Raw genomic sequence first — 23,008 nt, 5'->3', positions numbered from 1 at the left:
CCCACGGTGTCGCCAAGCCACATCTCAACTTGTGGTGGTGATGCCTACAAGTTTTCATCCTCTTAATTCCCCACATTCAATAATTAATCCCCTCATAAGGCTGCATTCCAGGTCAACACATGCATTTCCCCACCAGCTGCAACCAACTCCCCACTCCTAACCAACAAGGAAATGCTGCACCCACTAGCAACCACCCACCTTAACAAAACCAAAAGAAGGGAAGGGTGGGCGGACAACATTTTTCAAGCACCTCACACAAACCCACTCCTTCCCAACCTACACCCGTCCGCCCAATGACTCTTGCCACAAAATCCCTGAGCTTGCACACTTCTCTCCTCCCCCTCCCACACCTCAGCCAATCACATCCACATTCCCTCCTTCTTCTCCAGCGACCAAACCAAACCCACACCAACCCATTAACCCTGCACCTCTCCTAATTCTCCTGCCTATCCCCTTCTCCTGGCTGAGTCACAGCTCAGCCAATGATATCTGCCCTCAGACTAAAGTTGAGAGCACCCTTATCGGGTCATTTCACAGGGGACCTTTTACTAAGCTGCACTACGAAATGGGCTTAGCGCTTTTTTACATTGGTCTTTCCCATATGCTAAGCCTCTTTTTAGCATACCATCAAAAAGGGCTTTTTTCTCATTTTCTATTTGTTGAAAATATGGCTGTGTGTAATATTAGCTAAGGGCTCCTGTGTTAAATCAGCGTTACTTAGTTAGTTCACGCTAATGTCAGTGAGTTAGCTAAATAGCTTTTCATGTCCATTCTCCACCCCTCCCCCCTCCCCCAAAAATACCATGTGCTTATCACACACAGCTGGTAAAACTAATGCAGGACACTTTAGCATATCCCACCCATATTAGACCATTTTTGCTGTGTTAGGCACACATTAGTGCCTAACGCAGCTTAGTTATAGGTCCCCAAAATATCCTAGGATGGGTAGAAGGCCTGATGGGTCTCTTGAGATGTGCAAAGTTCCCATCCTTTATGAAATTTAGAACATAAAAAACATAAGAACATAAGAATAGCCATATTGGGTCAGACCAATGGTCCATCTAGCCCAGTATCCTGTTTTCCAAACAGTGGCCAAGCCAGATCACAAGTACCTGGCAGAAACCCAAATCGTGGCAACACTCCATACTACAAATCCCAGGGCAAGCAGTTGCTTCCCGTTTCTGTCTCAATAGCAGACTAAACTTTTCCTCCAGGAATTTGTCCAAACCTTTTTTAAACCCAGATACACTAACCGCTGTTACCACATCCTCCAGCAAAGTGTTCCAGAGCTTAACTATTCATTGAGTGAAAAAATATTTCCTCCAATTTGTTTTAAAAGTATTTCCCTGTAACTTCCTCAAGTGTACCCTAGTCTTTGAACTTTTGGAATGAGTAAAAAAATCGATTTACTTCTACTCATTCGACACCACTCAGGATTTTGTAGACCTCAATCATATCTCCCCATATCTGTCTCTTTTCCAACCTGAAGAGCCCTAACCTCTTTAGCCTTTCCTCATACGAAAGGAGTTCCATCCCCTTTTATCATTTTGGTCGCTCTTCTTTGAACCTTTTCTAATTCCGCTACATCTTTTTTGAGATACGGCGAACCAGAACTGAACGCAATACTCAAGTGACACAAAGGCACACTTTGGAAAAAGGGAGTCATTTATTCCTCAACCCCCTTTGCCAGTTGATTCCTTTTCATCATTCTTGCTTCTCTCTTCTTATTTCCCTTTCCTCTTGGGATAGTGTGGAATATTTTTCCCTAATTGTTGTTGTTGCTAGCCTGAAATATTGATGGGCATGAAGTTCCACAAGCAAAGTTCAGGTGACATTGCAATGGTGGTGTTTTAAAGCTTTAACAATAAAGAATTGGATACAACTTATGTAGAATTAAGGGTTCCTTTAACTAAGTTGCATTAGGTGCTAACACACGCTTAATGCAGCAAAAATGGCCTAACACAGGACACGCTAAAGCATTCTATGTTAGCTTTGCCATCTGCACAAGCTAAACAAGAGGTAATTTTATTTTTAAAAATATTTGTTGGGAAGGGACATGTCAGGGGTGGAGAATGGGTCTAGATATGCTAATCAGCTAGAGAGCTGACATTACCACCGCACTAACTGGTTAGCACATCCGTAACGGGGGAGCCCTTAGTGTTGCCTAACTAGCAAGCAAGTGATCCTGTGTTAACATTAGTTCATGGCATATACTCAACAAACTGGAAAAGGCCCTTTCTGACGGAAACACTAAAAATGGGCTTAGCGTGCAAGAAAGTTTCGCTTAAGTATGCGCTTAGTAAAAGGGCCCCCCTAAAGGATTGAAAAGTATTCTTGGTACAAAAAGTACAAAGGCTAGGGGACACTCAACAAAGTTACATGGTACTATTTTTAAAACGACCAAGAGGAAATATTTTTTCACTCAATAAACAGTTAATCTCTGGAACTCATTGTCAGAGGATGTGGTATCAGCGTTTCATGTATATGGGTTTTTAAAAAATGTTTGGACAAGTTCCTGGAGGAGAAGTCCATTGTCTGCTTTTGAGACAGATGTGGGGAAAGCCACTGCTTGTCCCTGGGATCAGGACTATTTGGGATTCTGCCAGGTATTTGCTACTATTTGGGATTCTGCCAGGTACTTGTGATCTGAATTGGCCACTGTTGGAAGCAGGATACTGGACTAGATGGACCATTGCTCTGACCCAGTATGAATATTCTTATTTTCTTAGTGATGTGTGGTAATATCTGGCATGCACACCGAAAAGAAAGCACTTAAAATCTACATAGAACTAGGTCAAAACAGCAAATACCCAAGGAATTGAAAGGAAGTGGGAACAGAAATTAGAGAGGTTTTATTGGTTTTACAAGCTTATTTTGTTTAGAGGAAAATTCCCTGTGGATTAGAAAGTGGCTAAAGTAATGACATTATTTGAAAATAGCCCTCTGGGCATACCAGGACCAGCTGCCTTTGACATCAGTGGTAAAGAAGCTCTTATAAACTATTTTAGGGTCAAATTAGTCAACATCTTATATCATTAAAGGTTAAGAATTGCAGGCAAGGACTGTAAAAGGGAAGGATATGGCTCATTAAGATGCTGCAGTATATTGAGTGCTACACTACAAGGGGACGAGAAAGACGCACAGTGATCGCAACATACAGTCTTTTAGACAGTTTGAAACTAGAGGCAAATGTCTAAGCTGCCAGAAACAGACCACATCTGACAAAAAGAATTAAAGACGAAAGTAAACTGCTCTTTTCAAAATGGAAACATCTGGAGACTGTTTTTTAATCACCTAATTCAGATCTTTAAAGCTTTGCAGTGAGGATTGTTAAAACTAAAGCAAAATTATACACAAGCATACTTAATGGACAAACTGGATTTATAGCGCTTGCAAACTTGATAGCAAAATCGTTCTTTTTCAAGCATATAATTTCCAAAAGACGTCACTTGTTAAGATAAAGCTAAGACGGCTTGTAAATATAAAAGTTTTCTATGGCACTCATTTACATGAAACAGGCTGCCAACCTTTGGAAAATACTATGGGTTAGTACACTTCTCCTCATTTGAAAACCATACTTTTTTTCTGTTATTTACTTCTCAAACATAGGGATGTGTAGCATACCTGCTTTCAGTTTAGCCCAGTTCTCTTTCATTTCACAAACACTTTTGAAACCAAACCACTTTTTTTTCTTTTTTTTTGTACCCCGCACTTTCCCACTCATGGCAGGCTCAATGCGGCTTAGGTACATATTTGTACCTGGGGCAATGGAGGGTTAAGTGACTTGCCCAGAGTCACAAGCAGCTGCCTGTGCCTGCAGTGGGAATCAAACCCAGTTCCCCAGGACCAAAGCCCACCACTCTAACCACTAGGCCACTCCTCCACTTCCTTTATTAATGAGACAAAGTGAGTGCTTGGACTGAAGCCACTTGATTGACAAATGGCTTTTAAAATAATTCCTAGGGGTATTTCACCAAACTAATTACAAAACAGTGTTCTAAGATCTTGGGAAACGGCTGGCTAATATTTCATTCTTGTCATCATTAAAAGAGTTGATGTTGCTTGATAAGTTTCTATAAAAGGGAGGGCGGGGGGGTCCATACTCTAAGACCTTTACTTAATTTGTGTTACTGTTAACACGTTTATTGAGAGGTCTACAGTACATGACAAAGTGTTGTCTGGCTATTGTCATGTTTATTACCATCCTAAAGGGCTTTCTATAAGACTAAACCTACAATTCAGGAGGAAACAGAAGGAATTGTATCAAACATATGCTCAAACTCAGAGCACTCTAAGACTGTCATTCCTTTTTTCCAGGCAGTTGTTTTTTTTTTTTTTTTTACTCTAGGACTTACCGTTTTTTCGGACTATAAGACGCACCGGACCATAAGACGCACCTAGGTGCTCCAGTGCGTCTTGTCTGAGTTCAGGATCGCCCTCCCCCCGAGTTCGGGATCGCCCTCCCCTACTCACGTCACGCGATGTTCCCTGGTGGTCTAGTGACGTCGGGGCAGGAAAGAGCCCCCTCTTTCCTGCCCAGCGCGCTGCTCTCCGTCCTCCTGTATGCTGCCTGACGGTCTCGGCGAGATTCAAAATGGCCGCCGAGAATTGAAGTCTCGGCGGCCATTTTGAATCTCGCCGAGACCGTCAGGCAGCATACAGGAGGACGGAGAGCAGCGCGCTGGGCAGGAAAGAGGGGGCTCTTTCCTGCCCCGACGTCACTAGACCACCAGGGAACATCGCGTGACGTGAGTAGGGGAGGGCGATCCCGAACTCGGGGGGAGGGCGATCCCGAACTCGGAACTCGCTACCTTTGGACTATAAGACGCATCCCCCCATTTTCCTCCCAAATTTTGGGGGAAAAAGTGCGTCTTATAGTCCGAAAAATACGGTACATAATTCAATTAAAAATGCTTTCAAAATGTTGAGTCTCTTATTTAAAAATAGATATTATACTCCGCTTCATCATATCTCTGCTGCCCACAAGAAGTGAGCCGTGAATAGCTTATGGGGCTGCCACAAGTGTGATGGTTTCAGTGGCAGGCCTTACGTGGTGGGGTGAGGTTGCTAGTCTGTGGCCGTTTCAAAGCAATGGAGGGTTAAGTGTCTCACCCAAAGGCGCAAGAAACAGCTGTGGGATTTGAACTTGGGCCTCTGGTTCCCAGCCTGCTGCTTTAACCAGTAGGCTACTCCTTAGATATCCTCTACATTTTAATTATTTGGTATGTATTATCCAGGATTTGTAGTTCTACCAGCTAAGAACTGCTGGATGAGAATGTCCTGGCTGAAGCCTGCTATATGCAATCCAACTAAAATTGATCAGTTAAACAGAAAAAGGTGGACATTTTTGTATTTTCTAATTGTTAAAGCACTTATTTTTGCCTATCTGATCAACTGGATTGCATCTAACAGTCTTTGCAAACATCCCTATACAAAAGGCATGTTTTAAAGGGCTTTTTAAAATATGTATTTCTAGGATGAACTGCTGTTGTTTTCAACTATATTATACGTGGAGGGGCATTTTCGATGTGACGTCTAAGTCCAACTTTGGTAGTTTTGCTAAAAATATCTAAAATTCAAGTGAGAAATATAGACATTTTCAAAACAGATATATATATATATATTTTTTTTTAATGGCTATTTGCTTGATGTACAGTGGGGGAAATAAGTATTTGATCCCTTGCTGATTTTGTAAGTTTGCCCACTGACAAAGACATGAGCAGCCCATAATTGAAGGGTAGGTTATTGGTAACAGTGAGAGATAGCACATCACAAATTAAATCCGGAAAATCACATTGTGGAAAGTATATGAATTTATTTGCATTCTGCAGAGGGAAATAAGTATTTAATCCCTCTGGCAAACAAGACCTAATACTTGGTGGCAAAACCCTTGTTGGCAAGCACAGCGGTCAGACTTCTTCTGTAGTTGATGATGAGGTTTGCACACATGTCAGGAGGAATTTTGGTCCACTCCTCTTTGCAGATCATCTCTAAATCATTAAGAGTTCTGGGCTGTCGCTTGGCAACTCGCATCTTCAGCTCCCTCCATAAGTTTTCAATGGGATTAAGGTCTGGTGACTGGCTAGGCCACTCCATGACCCTAATGTGCTTCTTCCTGAGCCACTCCTTTGTTGCCTTGGCTGTATGTTTTGGGTCATTGTCGTGCTGGAAGACCCAGCCACGACCCATTTTTAAGGCCCTGGCGGAAGGAAGGAGGTTGTCACTCAGAATTGTACGGTACATGGCCCCATCCATTCTCCCATTGATGCGGTGAAGTAGTCCTGTGCCCTTAGCAGAGAAACACCCCCAAAACATAACATTTCCACCTCCATGCTTGACAGTGGGGACGGTGTTCTTTGGGTCATAGGCAGCATTTCTCTTCCTCCAAACACGGCGAGTTGAGTTCATGCCAAAGAGCTCAATTTTTGTCTCATCTGACCACAGCACCTTCTCCCAATCACTCTCGGCATCATCCAGGTGTTCACTGGCAAACTTCAGACGGGCCGTCACATGTGCCTTCCGGAGCAGGGGGACCTTGCGGGCACTGCAGGATTGCAATCCGTTATGTCGTAATGTGTTACCAATGGTTTTCGTGGTGACAGTGGTCCCAGCTGCCTTGAGATCATTGACAAGTTCCCCCCTTGTAGTTGTAGGCTGATTTCTAACCTTCCTCATGATCAAGGATACCCCACGAGGTGAGATTTTGCGTGGAGCCCCAGATCTTTGTCGATTGACAGTCATTTTGTACTTCTTCCATTTTCTTACTATGGCACCAACAGTTGTCTCCTTCTCGCCCAGCGTCTTACTGATGGTTTTGTAGCCCATTCCAGCCTTGTGCAGGTGTATGATCTTGTCCCTGACATCCTTAGACAGCTCCTTGCTCTTGGCCATTTTGTAGAGGTTAGAGTCTGACTGATTCACTGAGTCTGTGGACAGGTGTCTTTCATACAGGTGACCATTGCCGACAGCTGTCTGTCATGCAGGTAACGAGTTGATTTGGAGCATCTACCTGGTCTGTAGGGGCCAGATCTCTTACTGATTGGTGGGGGATCAAATACTTATTTCCCTCTGCAGAATGCAAATAAATTCATATACTTTCCACAATGTGATTTTCCGGATTTAATTTGTGATGTGCTATCTCTCACTGTTACCAATAACCTACCCTTCAATTATGGGCTGCTCATGTCTTTGTCAGTGGGCAAACTTATAAAATCAGCAAGGGATCAAATACTTATTTCCCCCACTGTATTTGTGATCTGTACATTAATCTTTTTGGTCCATTTTCGAGAAAAAAAAAACGTCCACGTGAAAAATGCATAAAATCAAGCCATTGGGATATAGAAGAAGCCAGCATTCTTAGTAGACTGGCCACACAGACATCCCAGGAGAGCAGTGGGGCACCCTAAGTGGCACTGCAGTGGGCTTCAAATAAATGCTCCCAGGTTCATATCTCACTGTTGCTCCCTTATCCTGTCTGCTGAACCCGCAAAGCCCACCACCCTCAACTGTACACCACCACTACAATAGCCCTATTGGGTGAAGTTGACACCTATATGCTTGTACAATGGGTTTCTGGTGATTTTTGGAGGACGCAGAGTTTCCATCAGAAGTGTAACAGGTATAGGGGGGTATGGGCCTTTGTCCATCTGTCCACAGTGCACTGCACCCACCACTAGACTGCTCTAATGGACCTGAGTATAATATCTAAGGCCGGCAAAGAGGCTGGTAAGTAATGTTTTTAATCACATTTTTTGGGGGGGTGGGGGTAGGATGGGGTTAGTGTTCACTGGGGGAGTAAGGGGAGGTCATCCCTGATTCCCTCCAGTGGTCATCTGGTCATTTAGGGTACTTTTTGTGGCTTATTCATTAATAAAACAGGTCTAGACCAAAAATTCCAACTTACAGCCCTGGATGTTTTTGTTTTGTTCTATTATGGCAGAAAAAATGCCCTGATCTGCCCTTAACATGCCCCCTTGTGATATGAATGTAGTTCTGACAAACATCATAGAAACATGTCTAAAAATTGGTTTTGAAAATACCAATTTGGATATTTTTGTGAGAAATGCAGATTTATGCCACTTTTTAGACATTTTTTCTCTTTTGAAAATGAGCCCCAATGTAGTCTGCAGTTGCTAAAATGAGTGCTTGATGGTGGCATGTTTCCTTCCATATGGTGGATATGACATAAATTCACATCTATGCTCTTTAGTTCACGCAGTGCGTATCTGTTTTTTTGTGTGTTTCTCTGGCATACATTAGATTCTCACAGTTGAATGTTGGTTGCTTTGCTTTGTTTTGTTTTTTTGTTCAGAAAATAGGAAAACAAGAAAGTTCAGCTGGATCTGTTGATACAGATTTCTTCTGCATTTTAAGCTATATTCTCTTTCAAAGGTAGTTTGCTCTCCCTTAGACATCTTCTATTCCTGTCAGACCTCTTCACATATTTGAATCAAGTACAGAAGGAAGGTGTCAAAGAAATGAAACTCTACTGGGTGTCTAGGGAATGTAAATATTTCTCGAGCTCTGCCCCAAGGATTTATTTGCTCGTATTTTGACAGTCCATGAAATCTCTGACAGAGTCCTGTCAAATATTAACAACTTTCCACTCTGCCAAACTGACTTGTCATTAAGACTTTTTCCTTCTGTTTTCTCCTATGATGTCGATCATTCAGTCCAAGGGGGTGGGGGGGGGGGGGGGGGGGGGGGGGGGACAGATTCAGAACTGGGTTAAATTAGACTGGCATAAGCCACAGTTTAGCCAATTCAAATTCTTCACTGTGGGCCTTAATTATTAAAGTGCAGTAAGGTTTTGTAATACTGAATGTTAATTGCCAAAATTTAACACGTGGCAACTGCAAAAACCTTCCTGTTAACTGCTGGAGGTGTTTTCAGCATTTTACAACTCTATTTGCATGTAATATGTGCATAAACTGGCACTTAAATGTTTACCTTGGAAGTCCCCATTTTGCAAAACTGTGAAATACAGTATCAAACCTAAGTGCATGCAAATAGCAAGGGGGCAGGATCTGGGTACGCTTAGAGTGAGACAAGGGAATAGCGAGTTCACAGACAATTATTCCCCATTTTTGAAGGGGAATGAGGAAAAATAAGTTCTTACCTGATAATTTTCTTTCCATTAGTCCTAACAGATCAATCCAGAGATGTGTGGGTTATGTCCCCCTACCAGCAGGTGGAGATAGAGAGAATGTCTGAGATCTGCTATACATGGTCCTGCGCAGCAGTCATCTCAGTATTGTCGATACCATAGTAGTGGAGAACCAAATACTAGCGCCAAGCACTCTCCTGCCTCTAACTAAACTCCAGCATAACTATAAAACCTGTGAACATACTACTACTACTACTTAACATTTCTAGAGCGCTACTAGGGTTACGCAGCGCTGTACAGTCTAACAAAAAGGACAGTCCCTGCTCAAAGGAGATTACAATCTAATGGGCGAAATGTCAAGTTGGGGCAGTCTAGGTATCATGAGTAGAGGTAAGGTGGTTAGGTGCCGAAGGCGACATTGAAGAGGTGGGCTTTGAGCAAGGCTTTGAAGATGGGCAGGGAGGGGGCCTGGCGTATGGACTCAGGGAGTTTATTCCAGGCATGGGGTGAGGCAAGGCAGAAAGGGCGGAGCCTGGAGTTGGCGGTGGTGGAGAAGGGTACTCCAAGGAGGGATTTGTCTGCGGAGGTTACGGGTAGGAACATAAGGGGAGATGAGGGTAGAGAGGTAAGGAGGGGCTGCGGATCAAGTGCATTTGTAGGTTAAGAGGAGAAGCTTGAATTGTATGCGGTACCTGATTGGAAGCCAGTGAAGTGACTTGAGGAGAGGGGTGATATGAGTATATCGGTCCAGGCGGAACGTAAGACGTGCAGCAGCGTTCTGAATGGATTGAAGGGGGGATAGATGGCAATGTGGGAGGCCGGTGAGGAGCAGGTTGCAGTAGTCAAGGCGAGAGGTAATGAGAGAGTGGATGAGAGTTCAGGTGGTGTGCTCAGAGAGGAAAGGGTGAATTTTGCTAATGTTGTAGAGGAAGAAGCGACAGGTCTTGGCTATCTGCTGGATATGTGCAGAGAAGGAGAGGGAGGAGTCGAAGATGACTCCGAGGTTGTTGGCAGATGAGATGGGGACGATGAGGGTGTTATCAACTGAGATAGAGAGTGGAGGGAGAGGAGAAGTGGGTTTGGGAGGGAAGACAATAAGCTTGGTCTTGGCCATGTTCAGTTTCAAGTGGCGGTTGGACATCCAGGTAGCAATGTCGGATAAGCAGGCCGATACCTTGGCCTGGGTTTCTGCAGTGATGTCTGGTGTGGAGAGATAAAGCTGGGTGTCATCAGCATAAAGATGATATTGGAAACCATGTGATGAGATTAGGGATCCCAGGGAAGAGGTGTAGATTGAAAAAAGAAGGGGTCCAAGGACAGATCCCTGAGGAACTCTGACAGAGAGAGGGATGGGGGTGGAGGAAGAACCATGAGAATGTACTCTGAAGGTACGGTGGGAGGGATACGAGGAGAACCAGGAGAGGACAGAGCCCTGGAACCCAAATGAGGACAGTGTGGCGAGAAGTAGGTTGTGATTGACAGTGTCAAAGGCGGCAGACAGGTCGAGGAGGATGAGGATGGAGTAGTGACCTTTGGATTTGGTCCTCTGTCCACACCTTATCGAAGCTTTACAGGCTGGACGTAGCGGCATAGAACATAGAATGCAGAAAGAAAAGGAGCCATGGCCCCGAATGACAGAGGTGTGAGGGAAACCCCATAGCTAACCCAATAGCAGATAGAAGGGTGGGCCTCTGGATTGACATATTGGGACTAAAGGAAAGAAAATTATCAGGTAAGAACTAATGTTTCCTTCCAGGCATTGCACAGATCAATCCAGAGAGTTGTGGGACATACCAAAGCAGTCCTCAAGTAGGGTGGGACCCAGCAACTTCAGCTGATAAAACCGAAGCCCTGAAAGCAGCAACCCTGCATGCCGCTATGTCCAGCCTGTAAAGCTTCGAAAAGGTGTGGACAGAGGACCAAGTAGACAAAAGGAAATTTCTTCAATAGATACTGCCCGAGACTTGGCGAAAGAAGTGGACTGTGCCCTCGTGGAATGCACCCTCAAATGCAGCACAGGTGACTTCCCCACCAAGACATATGCTGAAGCAATGACCTCCCGCAACCACTGGGAAACCATGGCCTTGGAAGACTGCTCCCCTTTCTTCCACCCTTCAAACAGCAAGAACAGATGGTCCGAACAACGAAAATCATTTGTAACTGTCATGAAATGTCCAGCCACCTGCCTAGGGTTACCCCGCAGCCACTTACAGGGTCTATCCCCAGTAAGCTCAGGTCAGCCTGCACCTGCCACTTGTGCTCTACACTAGCACCCTTCCCCCACCGACTGTGACATAACCGCCTCTGGCGAGTCTCCAGCTCTCAAAATATCCCCAGTGATTTCTAGGTTACTGGGGCCACACTCCCAGTGGTACCACAGTTCCCAGAAAACACTCACAGACCCAACATACAAACCACCAGGATTCTTTATCAGTCCAGTCAGAGAGGCAATAAACTAAATATTGTTTATTGTCTTTTAAAAATTGAACAATGGAACAAAATAGTGCAATTAGCAAATAATAACAGGTAACTGAAATACGGGTCAATTATAACACTAACTAAACATTTGCATACTTCCTAGAAAGTACCTAGGGAGATAAAAAAATGCACCACCTGTGGCCAAACTACAGAAATGCACTTAAAGAGTTAAAGGCAATTTTACAGGTTTAAAACAAACTGTTTCTTCACAGTAACCTTCAAGTCCGCTGGATAATCCTCCTTGCAGAGAGCCAAGAGAAACAACAGCTGATTCAGGTGAAACCACAACACAGTGTTAGGCAGAAAGGATGGAACTGTCCGAATACACCCCCTCCCCCGTTTCCGTAAAGCGGAGGAAAGAGTCCCAACACAACAGAACCTGCAGCTCCAACATGCGACGAGCCGAGGCGATGGCCACCAGGAAGACTGACTTCAGGATGAGGTCCTTCAAGAAGAGTTGATCCAGAGGCTCGAATGGAGGCCTCTGCAAGGCCCACAAGACAAGGTTAAGAATCTAAGCGGACACGACCGCTTGTTGAAGAGGGCACAAGTAATTCACCCCTGAAGAAAATCAATAATGTCCTGGTGAGCTGCCAATGAGATGTTCCACAAGCAACTTCTAAAGCAGGCCAACGCCACAACCTGAACTTTCAGCAAACTCAGGGAGAGGCCAACTCCGCACACAGTTCTGCCTCTGAGCACTAGGACTCAAAGGTCTGCCAGACATCTGCTTAGGCCGTAGATGTAGAATGCTTACGCGCATGCAACATGATGGTAATCACCCTATCCGGGTAATCTTTCTTCCTCAGTTGTGACCTTTCAAAAGCCAAGCTGTAAGACCGAAGGGGGAGGGATCCTCCATGAGAAATGGGCCCCTGACTAAGCAGACCCCCTCATGCAGGACAGCCAAAGAGGACTGTTGACCTGAAGTCTGATACCATAGTCACCAGGGCCAATCGGACGCCACTAGAACCACCCAACCCAGATGAGTCGCAGTGCAGCCCAGCACTAGTCCTATCATGGGCCACAATGAAAACACATACAACAGCTGAGATACCAGCCAGACTTGAAGCAGGGCATCAATGCCTTCCGAGCAATGCCACTGCTAAAAAAGTGGGGAACCTTTGCACTGGACTTCTGTGCCATGAGGTCTATCTCTGGAAGCCCCCACCTGGCCAGGATCTGAGCAAAAGCCTCCCTGGAGATCTCCCACTCCCCAGGGTCCAACAACATCTGACTGATGAAGTCTGCCTGGACACTGAGTGACCCCGCTATGTGTGCCGCCAACAGCAGGTCCAGGTTGGCCTCCGCCCAGTGGAACTATTTCGCAGCCTCCCTCGCAAGAGGCACACTTTTGGTACCCACCTGTCGACTGACACAGGCTACCGCCGTGGCGTTGTCTGAGAGCATATGCACAGCCAGTCCCTGCAAAAGTGATGAGAACTCCTGAAGGGCCAGGCAAATCACTCAAAGCTCATGCCAGTTGATCGACCATGAGGCTTCCACTACGGAAAAGGTCCCCCGGGCTGTCCTGTCCCGATAATGGGCTCCTCAGCCTGAAAGATTTGCATCCATTGTGACAACCATCCAATTCAGAGCTACCAGAGGCAGTCACCACTGCAGGTGAGTTTAGCAAAGCCATAAGCGCATGGCAAACCATGCCTGCGTGAATCAGGGCAGCTGAATCAGGTAGACACTCGAGAGCAGAGACCAATGACTCAAGAGGTACCAGGGGTTGCAAAGATGCAGCTGTCTCGTTGGGGGTAAAGACACCATGCCTGTCTGGGTAACTAAACATCTGCGTACTTCCTAGAAAGTACCTAGGGAGATCAGGGCATATATCTATTCACATAGCTTCAGCAAAGAGATTTCTCTCTCTTCTCCTGGGCTGAAACTGATGGAACAGCCAGCAACAAGTGCTGGGTAATTTCAAACTCCAGGCCAATCAGAGCCCAGTCAACAAGTTTTAAAAGTATACTGCTCACAGTACTGTGTAGATTCACTTCTTCAATAAGTGAAACTAAAAGAAGGCATGCACTTTTTTATAACAGCTGTAACATAAAAAATGCACTACCTGTGGCCAAACTACAGAAATGCACTTAAAGAGTTAAAGGCAAATTTTACAGGTTTAAAACAAACTGTTTCTTCACAGTAACCTTCAAGTCCTCTGGATAATCCTCCCTGCAGAGGGCCAAGAGAAATAACAGCTGATTCAGGTGAAACCACGACACAGTGTTAGGCAGAAAGGATGGAACTGTCCGAATACACCCCCCTCCCCCGTAAAGCAGAGGAAAGGGTCCTGACACAACAGAACCTGCAGCTCCAACATGCGACGAGCCGAGGCAATGGCCACCAGGAAGACTGACTTCAGGATGAGGTCCTTCAAGAAGAGTAGATCCAGAGGCTCGAATGGAGGCCTCTGCAAGGCCCACAAGACAAGGCTAAGAATCCAGGTGGACACGACCGCTTGTTGAAGAGGGCACAAAACATAGTAACAAAGTAGATGACGGCAGAAAAAGACCTGCACGGTCCATCCAGTCTGCTCAACAAGGCAAACTCATATGTGTATACCTTACTTTGATCTGTACCTGCCTTATTCAGGGCACAGACCGTACAAGTCTGCCCCAGCAGTACTTCCCGCCTCCCAACCACCAGTCCCGCTTCCCATCACTGGCTCTGGACAGACCATATAAGTCTGCCCTCCGCTATCCTCGCCTCCCAAACACCAACCCCTCTTTCACCCACCTGCTCCGCCACCCAATTTCGGCTAAGCTTCTGAGGATCCATTCCTTCTGCACAGGATTCCTTTATGCATATCCCACGCATGTTTGAATTCCGTTACCGTTTTCATCTCCACCACCTCCCGCGGGAGGGCATTCCAAGCATCCACCACCCTCTCTGTGAAAAAATATTTCCTGACTTCTTTCCTGAGTCTGCCCCCCTTCAACCTCATTTCATGTCCTCTCGTTCTACCGCCTTCCCATCTCCGGAAAAGATTTGTTTGCGGATTAATACCTTTCAAATATTTGAACGTCTGTATCATATCACCCCTGTTCCTCCTTTCCTCCAGGGTATACATGTTCAGGTCAGCAAGTCTCTCTTCATACGTCTTGGAACGCAAATCCTGTACCATTCTCGTAGCTTTTCTTTGCACCGCTTCCATTTTTTTTACATCCTTCGCAAGATACGGCCTCCAAAACAGAACATAATACTCCAGGTGGGGCCTCACCAATGACTTATACAGGGGCATCAACACTTCCTTTCTTCTGCTGGTCACACCTCTCTCTATACAGCCTAGCAACCTTCTCGCTACGGCCACCACCTTGTCACACTGTTTCGTCGCCTTCAGATCCTCAGATACTATCACCCCAAGATCCCTCTCCCCCTCAGTACCTATCAGACTCTCACCGCCTAACACATAAGTCTCTCTTGGGTTTCTACTCCGTAAGTGCATCACTTTGCATTTCTTCGCATTGAATTTTAATTGCCAAACCTTAGACCATTCTTCTAGCTTCCTCAGATCCTTTTTCATGCTTTCCACTTCCTCCCGGATGTCCACTCTGTTGCAAATCTTAGTATCATCCGCAAATAGGCAAACTTTACCTTCTAACCCTTCGGCAATGTCACTCACAAATATATTGAACAGAATCGGCCCCAGCACCGATCCCTGAGGCACTCCACTACTCACCTTTCCCTCCTCCAAGCGAACTCCATTTACCACCACCCTCTGTCGTCTGTCCGTCAACCAGTTCCTAATCCAGTTCACCACTTCAGGACCTATCTTCAGCCCATCGAGTTTATTTAAGAGCCTCCTGTGGGGAACCGTGTCAAAAGCTTTGCTAAAATCTAAGTAGATTACGTCTATAGCACGTCGATGATTCAATTCTCCAGTTACCCAATCAAAGAATTGATTCACCCCTGAAGAAAATGAATAATGTCCTGGTAAGCTGCCAATGAGATGTTCCACAAGCAACTTCTAAAGCAGGCCAACGCCATAACCTGAACTTTCAGCAAACTCAGAGAGAGGCCAACTCTGCACACAGTTCTGCCAGACGTCTGCATAGGCTGTATATGTAGAATGCTTACGCGCATGCAACATGATGGTAATCACCCTATCCGGGTAATCTTTCTTCCTCAGTTGTGACCTTTCAAAAGCCAAGCTGTAAGCCCAAAGGGGGAGCAATCCTCCATGAGAATGGGCCCCTGAATAAGCAGACCCCCTCATGCAGGACAGCCAAAGAAGACTGTTGACCTGAAGTCTGATACCATAGTCACCAGGGCCAATCGGACGCCACTAGAACCACCCGACCCAGATGAGACGCAGTGCAGCCCAGCACTAGTTTTATCATGGGCCACAATGAAAACACGTACAACAGGTGAGACACTGGCCAGACTTGAAGCAGGGCATCAATGCCTTCTGAGCAATGCCACTGCTAAAAAAATGGGGAACCTTCGCATTGGACTTCTGTGCCATGAGTTCTATCTCTGGAAGCCCCCACCTGGCCATGAGCTGAGCGAAACCCTCCCTGGAGATCTCCCACTCCCCAGGGTCCAACAACGTCTGACTGATGAAGTCTGCCTGGACATTGAGTGACCCCGCTATGTGTGCCTCCGACAGCAGGGCCAGGTTGGCCTCTGCCCAGTGGAACTATATCGCAGCCTCCCTCGCAAGAGGAACACTTTTGGTACCCACCTGTCGACTGACACAGGCTACCGCCGTGGCGTTGTCTGAGAGCACATGCACAGCCAGTCCCTGCAAAAGTGATGAGAACTCCTGAAGGCCAGGTGAATCACTCGAAGCTCATGCCAGTTGATCGACCACAAGGCTTCCACAATGAACCAGGTCCCCTGGGCCATCCAGTCCCAATAATGGGCTCCCCAGCCTGAAAGATTTGCATCCATTGTGACAACCATCCAATTCAGAGCTACCAGAGGGAGTCACCACTGCAGATGAGTTTGGCAAAGCCATAAGCACATGGCAAACCATGCCTGCGTGAATCAGGGCAGCTGAATCAGGTAGACACCCAAGAGCAGAGACCAATGACTCAGGAGGTACCAGGGGTTGCATATGGCTCAACACCCAAGGAATCAACTCCAAAGTTGAAGCCATGGAGCCCTGGGCCTGCATGTAGTCTCACGAGGGGCCGGCAGGCTAAGCAAGTGAGACACTTGGTTGTGAAGATGCAGCTGTCTCGTTGGGGGCAAAGACACAATGCCTGTCTGGGTATTGAAGTCAATCTCAGATATTCGAGACACTGCAATGGAGACAAGTGACTCTTCTCCAGATTTCTCACCCAACCGAGCGAACGCAGCAGGCGGACCACCCAGTCCGTCTCCCGCAGGCTCTCCTCGAGCAACGAAGCTGATCAGCCAGTCGCCCAGGAACAAGTGCACCCAGATGTCCTCCCACCGGAGGAAGACCGCCATCACCACCATGACCTTGGAAAAGGTCTGAGGAGCAGTGGTCAGGCCAAAGGGCATCACCCAGATATGGAAGTGCTGTCCCAGGACTGCAAAGCAAAGGAAGCGCTAGTGAGGAGGCCAAATTGGAATGTGCAACTATGGCTCCTTGAGATTCAGGATTTCAGAAACTCTTCTGGTTGAACCGCTACTACCATTGCCCATAAGGTTTCCATCTGAAAATGAAGGCCCCAAAGCGCTTTGTTGACATACTTGAGATCAAGCACGGGACAGAAAATACCACCTTTCTTGGGCACCATAAAATAAATGGAGTAATGGTCAAGGCCATACTCCGCCAGTAGCTGAACCAAGGCGGCCAGAGTATTTCAGAAAGCTGCTACTTTGGCTGGAGCCTTGTAGGGTGATTCCATGAAGAAATCTGGAAGGGAACGCGCAAATTCAAGCTTGAAGTGTTCTCGGATCACTTCTAGCACCCATTCGCCGAATGTAACCCTGGCCCATTCCCTGAAGAAGAGGGATAGTCAACCTCCAAAGTTCTGAGGGGGATGAACTAAACATGTATACTCTGGAGGAAAGGAGAAACAGGGGTGATATGATACAGACGGTCAAATATTTGAAAGGTATTAATGCGCAAACGAACCTTTTCCGGAGATGGGAAGGTGGTAGAACGAGAGAACATGAAATGAGATTGAAGGGGGGCAGACTCAAGAAAAATGTCAGGAAGTATTTTTTCACGGAGAGAGTAGTGGATGCTTGGAATGCCCTCCCGCAGGAGGTGGTGGAAATGAAAACGGTAACGGAATTCAAACATGCGTGGGATAAGCATAAAGGAATCCTGTGCCGAAGGAATGGATCCTCAGGAGCTTAGTCAAGATTGGGAGGTGGGGCTGGTGGTTGGGAGGCAGGGATAGGGCTGGGCAGACTTATACGTTCTGTGCCAGAGCCAGTGGTGGGAAGCGGGACTGGTGGTTGGGAGGCGGGGATAGTGCTGGACAGACTTGTACGGTCTGTGCCAGAGCCGGTGGTTGGGAGGCAGGGCTGGTGGTTGGGAGGTGAGGATAGTGCTGGGCAGACTTATACGGTCTGTGCCAGAGCCGGTGGTTGGGAGGCGGGGATAGTGCTGGGCAGACTTATACGGTCTGTGCCCTGAAGAGCACAGGTACAAATCAAAGTAGGGTATACACAAAAAGCAGCAAATATGAGTTATCTTGTTGGGCAGACTGGATGGACCGTGCAGGTCTTTTTCTGCCGTTATCTACTATGTTACTATGTAACCAAGGACTCATCATTGGGCCGCCCGAGCAGGGATGAGATGAAGAGGCACCAAAGTGAGTCTCACCCTGTAAAGGCTGCTGTCGCTGCTGAAAGCGGGCATTCTGAAAGGAGCCAGAACATAAGAACATACATAAGAGTTGCCATACTGAATCAGACCAAAGGTCCATCTAGCCCAGTATCCTGTTTTCCAAACAGTGGCCACGCCAGGTCACAAGTACCTGGCAGAAACCCAATTAGTAGTACAGCACAGAGAGGGAGCAAAGTACAAATGGAGGTCCAAACAACAAAAAAACAGCACCAGGGGCCTCAAAAAAGGGGACACAATTCTTTAATCGTGCACTTTTAGAGAACAGTCTTCAAAAAAAGGACCCGACACGGGTCCAATATCGAAGAAGAACATTACTATTTTATTACGTGTGTGGAGGAATACATATCGCTGCCACACGTAGCATCCAGTATTTCTACCGAGTTTATCTGCACATTTTCTTGCTACCATCTTGACCCCTGACGCAGACTCTGTGCGCTGAAACATGGCCCGTGTCGGGTTCATTTTTTGAAGACTGTTCTCTAAAAGTGTATGATTAAAAAACTGTGTCCCCATTTTTGAGGCCCCTGGTGCTGTTTCTTTGTTGTTTAGAAACCCAATTAGTAGCAACATTCCATGCTACCATTCCCGGGGCAAGCTCTTGCTTCCTCATGTCTGTCTCAATAGCAGACTATGGACTTTTCCTCCAGGAATTTGTCCAAACCTTTTTAAAACCCAGAGATGCTAACCATTGTTACTACATCCTCTGGCAAAGAGTTCCAGAGCTTAACTATTCGTCGAGTGAAAAAATATTTCCTCCTATTTGTTTTAAAAGTATTTCCATGTAACTTCCTCAAGTGTCCCCCCTACTCTTTGTACTTTTGGAACAAGTAAAAAATTGATTTATTTCTACTCATTCTACACACCACTTAGGATTTTGTGGACCTCAATCATATCTCCCCTCATCCATCTCTTTCCCAAACTGAAGAGCCCTAACCTCTTTAGCCTTTCCTCTTATGAGAGGAGTTCCATCCCCTTTATCATTTTGGTTGCTCTTCTTTGAACCTTTTCTAATTCTGCTATATCTTTTTTGAGACATGACAATCAGAACTGAATGCAATACTGAAGGTGCGGTCACATCATGGAGCGATAAAAAGACATTATAGTATTTTCAGTCTTATTCACCATCCCTTTCCTAATAATTCCTAGCATCCTGTTTGTTTGTTTTTTGGCCACCGCAGCACACTGAGCAGAAGATTTCAGCGTATTATCTACAATGACACCTAGATCTTTTTCTTGAGTACTGACCTCCAAGGAGGACACTAGTATCAGGTAACTATGATTTGCATTATTCTTTCCAAATGCATCACCTTGCATTTGTCCACATTAAATTTCATCTGCCATTTGGATACTCAGTCTTCCAATTTCCTAAGGTCTTCCTGCAATAGTTCACAGTCCGCACGTGTTTTAACATCCTTTAATAGTTTTGTGCCATCTGTAAATTTAATCACCTCACTTGTTGTTCCGATTTCCATATTTATAAATATATTAAATAGCACTGGTCCCAATATAGAACCCTGTGGCATTCCACTGTTCACCCCCCTCTATTGAGAGAAATGACCATTTAACCTTACCCTCTGTTTTCTGTCCAATAACCTAGTCATAATCCACACCAGAACCTTGTCTCCTATCCCATGACTCTTCAACTTTCTCAGGAGTCTCTCATGAGGAACTTTATCAAAAGCTTTCTGAAAATCTAGATACACTACATCAACCGGCTCACCTTTTTTATCTACATGTTTATTCGTGCCTTCAAAGAAATGAAGCAAATTGGTGAGAAAACTTCCCTTGGCTGAACCCTTGCTGATTCTGTCCCATTAAACCATGTTTGTCTATGTGTTCCGTAATTTTATTCTTTATAATAGTTACCACTATTTTGTCCGGCATCAACATCAGGCTTACCGGTTTGTAATTTCCCGAATCACCCTGGAACCCTTTAAAATAATCGGCATCACATTGGTCACCCTCCAATCTTCAGGTACTACGGACGATTTTAATGACAGGCTACATATTACTAACGACAGATCAGCAATTTCATGCTTGTGTTCTTTGAGTACCCTTGGATGTATGCCATCCAGTCCAGGTGATTTACTACTCCTTAATTTGTATTTGGTTCAGTTCATCTTCTAGGTTCAACAAGATTTCTTTCAGTTCCTCCGCATCGTCACCCTTGAAAACTATTTCTGGTACAGGCAGATCTCTTACATCTCCTTTAACTGCACTGCAAAAAAACACAATGCAGTTAATGCCACTTATCTGAGGTGGCATTTACTGCTCTGTGCTATTTGTCTCTTTAACAGTTCCTGCATGGTAACTACCTCCACATTAACTCTAAGGTATAGCCTCCACTCATTCAGCATTAGGCATTAGTGCATTCTGACAAGCCACTATTTGGTTAGTGCATGCTAACTCCGACATTAACCCCCGGATAGCACGCCTAGAGATCCGTGCCGAAATTCAGGCATATTCTATAAGAAGGTGTGTAACTTAATTGGCTTAACAAGCTAATCAACTTTGATTACAGATCTTAAGAAGCAATAATAAGAACTAACTGGCAATAATTTATGTTCACAACTCGCTAAGAGCCTTCTGTAATGCAGGCAAAAAGGGCGTGGTTATAATCGGGGAAATGGGCATTTCGTGGGTGTTTCAAAATGTAAGTATGTAGTTATAGAATATGGCCCTGTGCACCTAATCTACAAATCCCCACACCTAAATTAGGTGTGGATCCCCTTTATTCTATAACAACGCACATAAATTAAAGGAACGCCCCTGATCTGCCCATGACCCTCCCATGGTCACACCTCCTTTTTGAATCCATACATAAAATGTACATGCAGAGCCCATGCCTAAATTTACATGTGTAAATTTTAATTACATCCAATTAGCACCAGTAATTGCTTGTTAAAATCTCAAATATCAGCGCTAATTGGTTAGTTATTCAATTAAATTGCATACACAATTTTTAGCGACTTTTATAGAATTCGGGGGATAGTGTACTTTAGTAGGCACCCGGTCAAAAGAAACCGGTCAAAAGAAACCAGACAAAAAAGCTCCAAACAAAAAAAGTTCCCGACATAGAAGTCCCTGACAAAATAGACTCCTGACAAAAGGGCCTAATGAAATAGATTTATTTTTGAATGGTACGAATTTGAAGGGTACAAAGAAGTGGAAGAGCCATAAATTACTGAGAAAGTCCACGGTTTGTCACTTGAAAGTCCTGGCACCTGCCTACAGCTTGACTTCACTATCCACACTTGGTATCTAGTGAGAATCATAAATCTGTTTTGTTGTGATTTTTTTGTATAGGTTTTTTTGGGGAGGTTTTTTTTTTGTCATGGTCTGTTTTGGTTTTAGTCTGTTTTGTTAGTTTTTTTTTTGTATGGTCTATTATGTCGGGGTGCCACTTTAGTAACAGGGCCTTATGATGATCCAAGATGACCGCACGCATTTAGGAGTGTGGAACTCCTCGCTTTCTTAAACTATTCTAATGCCGAAAAGAAGAGGAAAGGCAGCGGGTCGGGCTTCCCCAATACCGCCCTCCTTACCTGTTGGTCCTATCGATCGCTATTTGAGGACTCCAATCCAAGGACAAATGCTCGGGAGCGGTTCCGTAGGAGACGCCGGCATAGTGGAGGAGCTTTCGGCGTCTCCCGGACTCGAAGTCACGCTGAGCCCCGAAACAAGAGCTCTGCCCCCGCAACCAGTTCGGACAAGCTCCCCCTCTGACGTGAGCAGTCAGACGCCGAAGAGCGGACCTGAATCTGCTTCAAGTCAAGCCCAAAGTGAACAGTGCCAGAGGGAGCCAGTGGAACAATTGTTTCCCCTGGTTGGAAGGACGCTGATGATATCTGGAGCGGGCCAAATGGATACAGGTACTGGGCAAAAAACAGATTTATTAGAACTGCATTTGCCAGTATTAGAGAAACCCTCAGTGGTGACTCTTGAATCCTTATGGGACCTGGTCTCCCAGATGACTCAGTCACAATTTCTGCAAATGAAGACTTTAAATCAAAAAATAAATGATGTTGAAAAGAAGGTAGATAATTTGGATGTTGCAAATAAATTGGGTGCTGAGAAGGCTGATAAAGTAGAAGAAAAGGTTTTGAAATTAGAGACTATTCAGACTGTTATGCTGAAGGATATTATTAATATTAAGAACAAAATGGAAAATTATGAAAATCATATGCGAAGTCATAATATCAGATTTATCAATTTTCCAAAAATTAAAATGATAAAGCCTTTGGAAATGATTCATCGCTACTTTAGAGAAATTCTGGAGATACCAGAAGCTAATTTTCCTCCACTAACTCAAGCCTACTATATACCATCTAGAACGCAAGAACAACTGCAGCAACAACAGGACCCATTGAATCTTACAGATTTCCTAGAAACATCAGAATCTGAACAAGCAACTGCCGCAACTTTGGTTGCCTCAGTTGCTTTGCTTCCTGACAAACAATGGCTGTTTAAATTATTTTTCAAACACAAGGATAAAATGTTTTTGGGATATAAGATATCTTTATTTCCTGATGTTTCAAAGGAAACACAAAGAAAACGAAAGCAGTTTTTGTTACTGAAGTCTGAAGTGTTGAGATTGGGCGCAACCTTTTTCCTTCGTTTCCCTTGCAAATGCATAATTT

The 23,008-nt window shown here is 45.1% G+C and overlaps 1 protein-coding gene across 2 annotated transcripts in view; it reads right to left on the bottom strand.

Moving 5' to 3' along the window:
* Nucleotides 1-23,008, bottom strand: part of EPHA7 (EPH receptor A7) — a 419,947-nt gene that overhangs the window by 10,400 nt on the left and 386,539 nt on the right. The gene's annotated exons all lie outside the window — the stretch shown is intronic.

Source organism: Microcaecilia unicolor, chromosome 3, assembly GCF_901765095.1.
Source record: "Microcaecilia unicolor chromosome 3, aMicUni1.1, whole genome shotgun sequence".
NCBI classification, from domain to species: Eukaryota; Metazoa; Chordata; class Amphibia; order Gymnophiona; family Siphonopidae; genus Microcaecilia; species Microcaecilia unicolor.
This window is presented reverse-complemented; position numbering and strand designations above follow the sequence as displayed.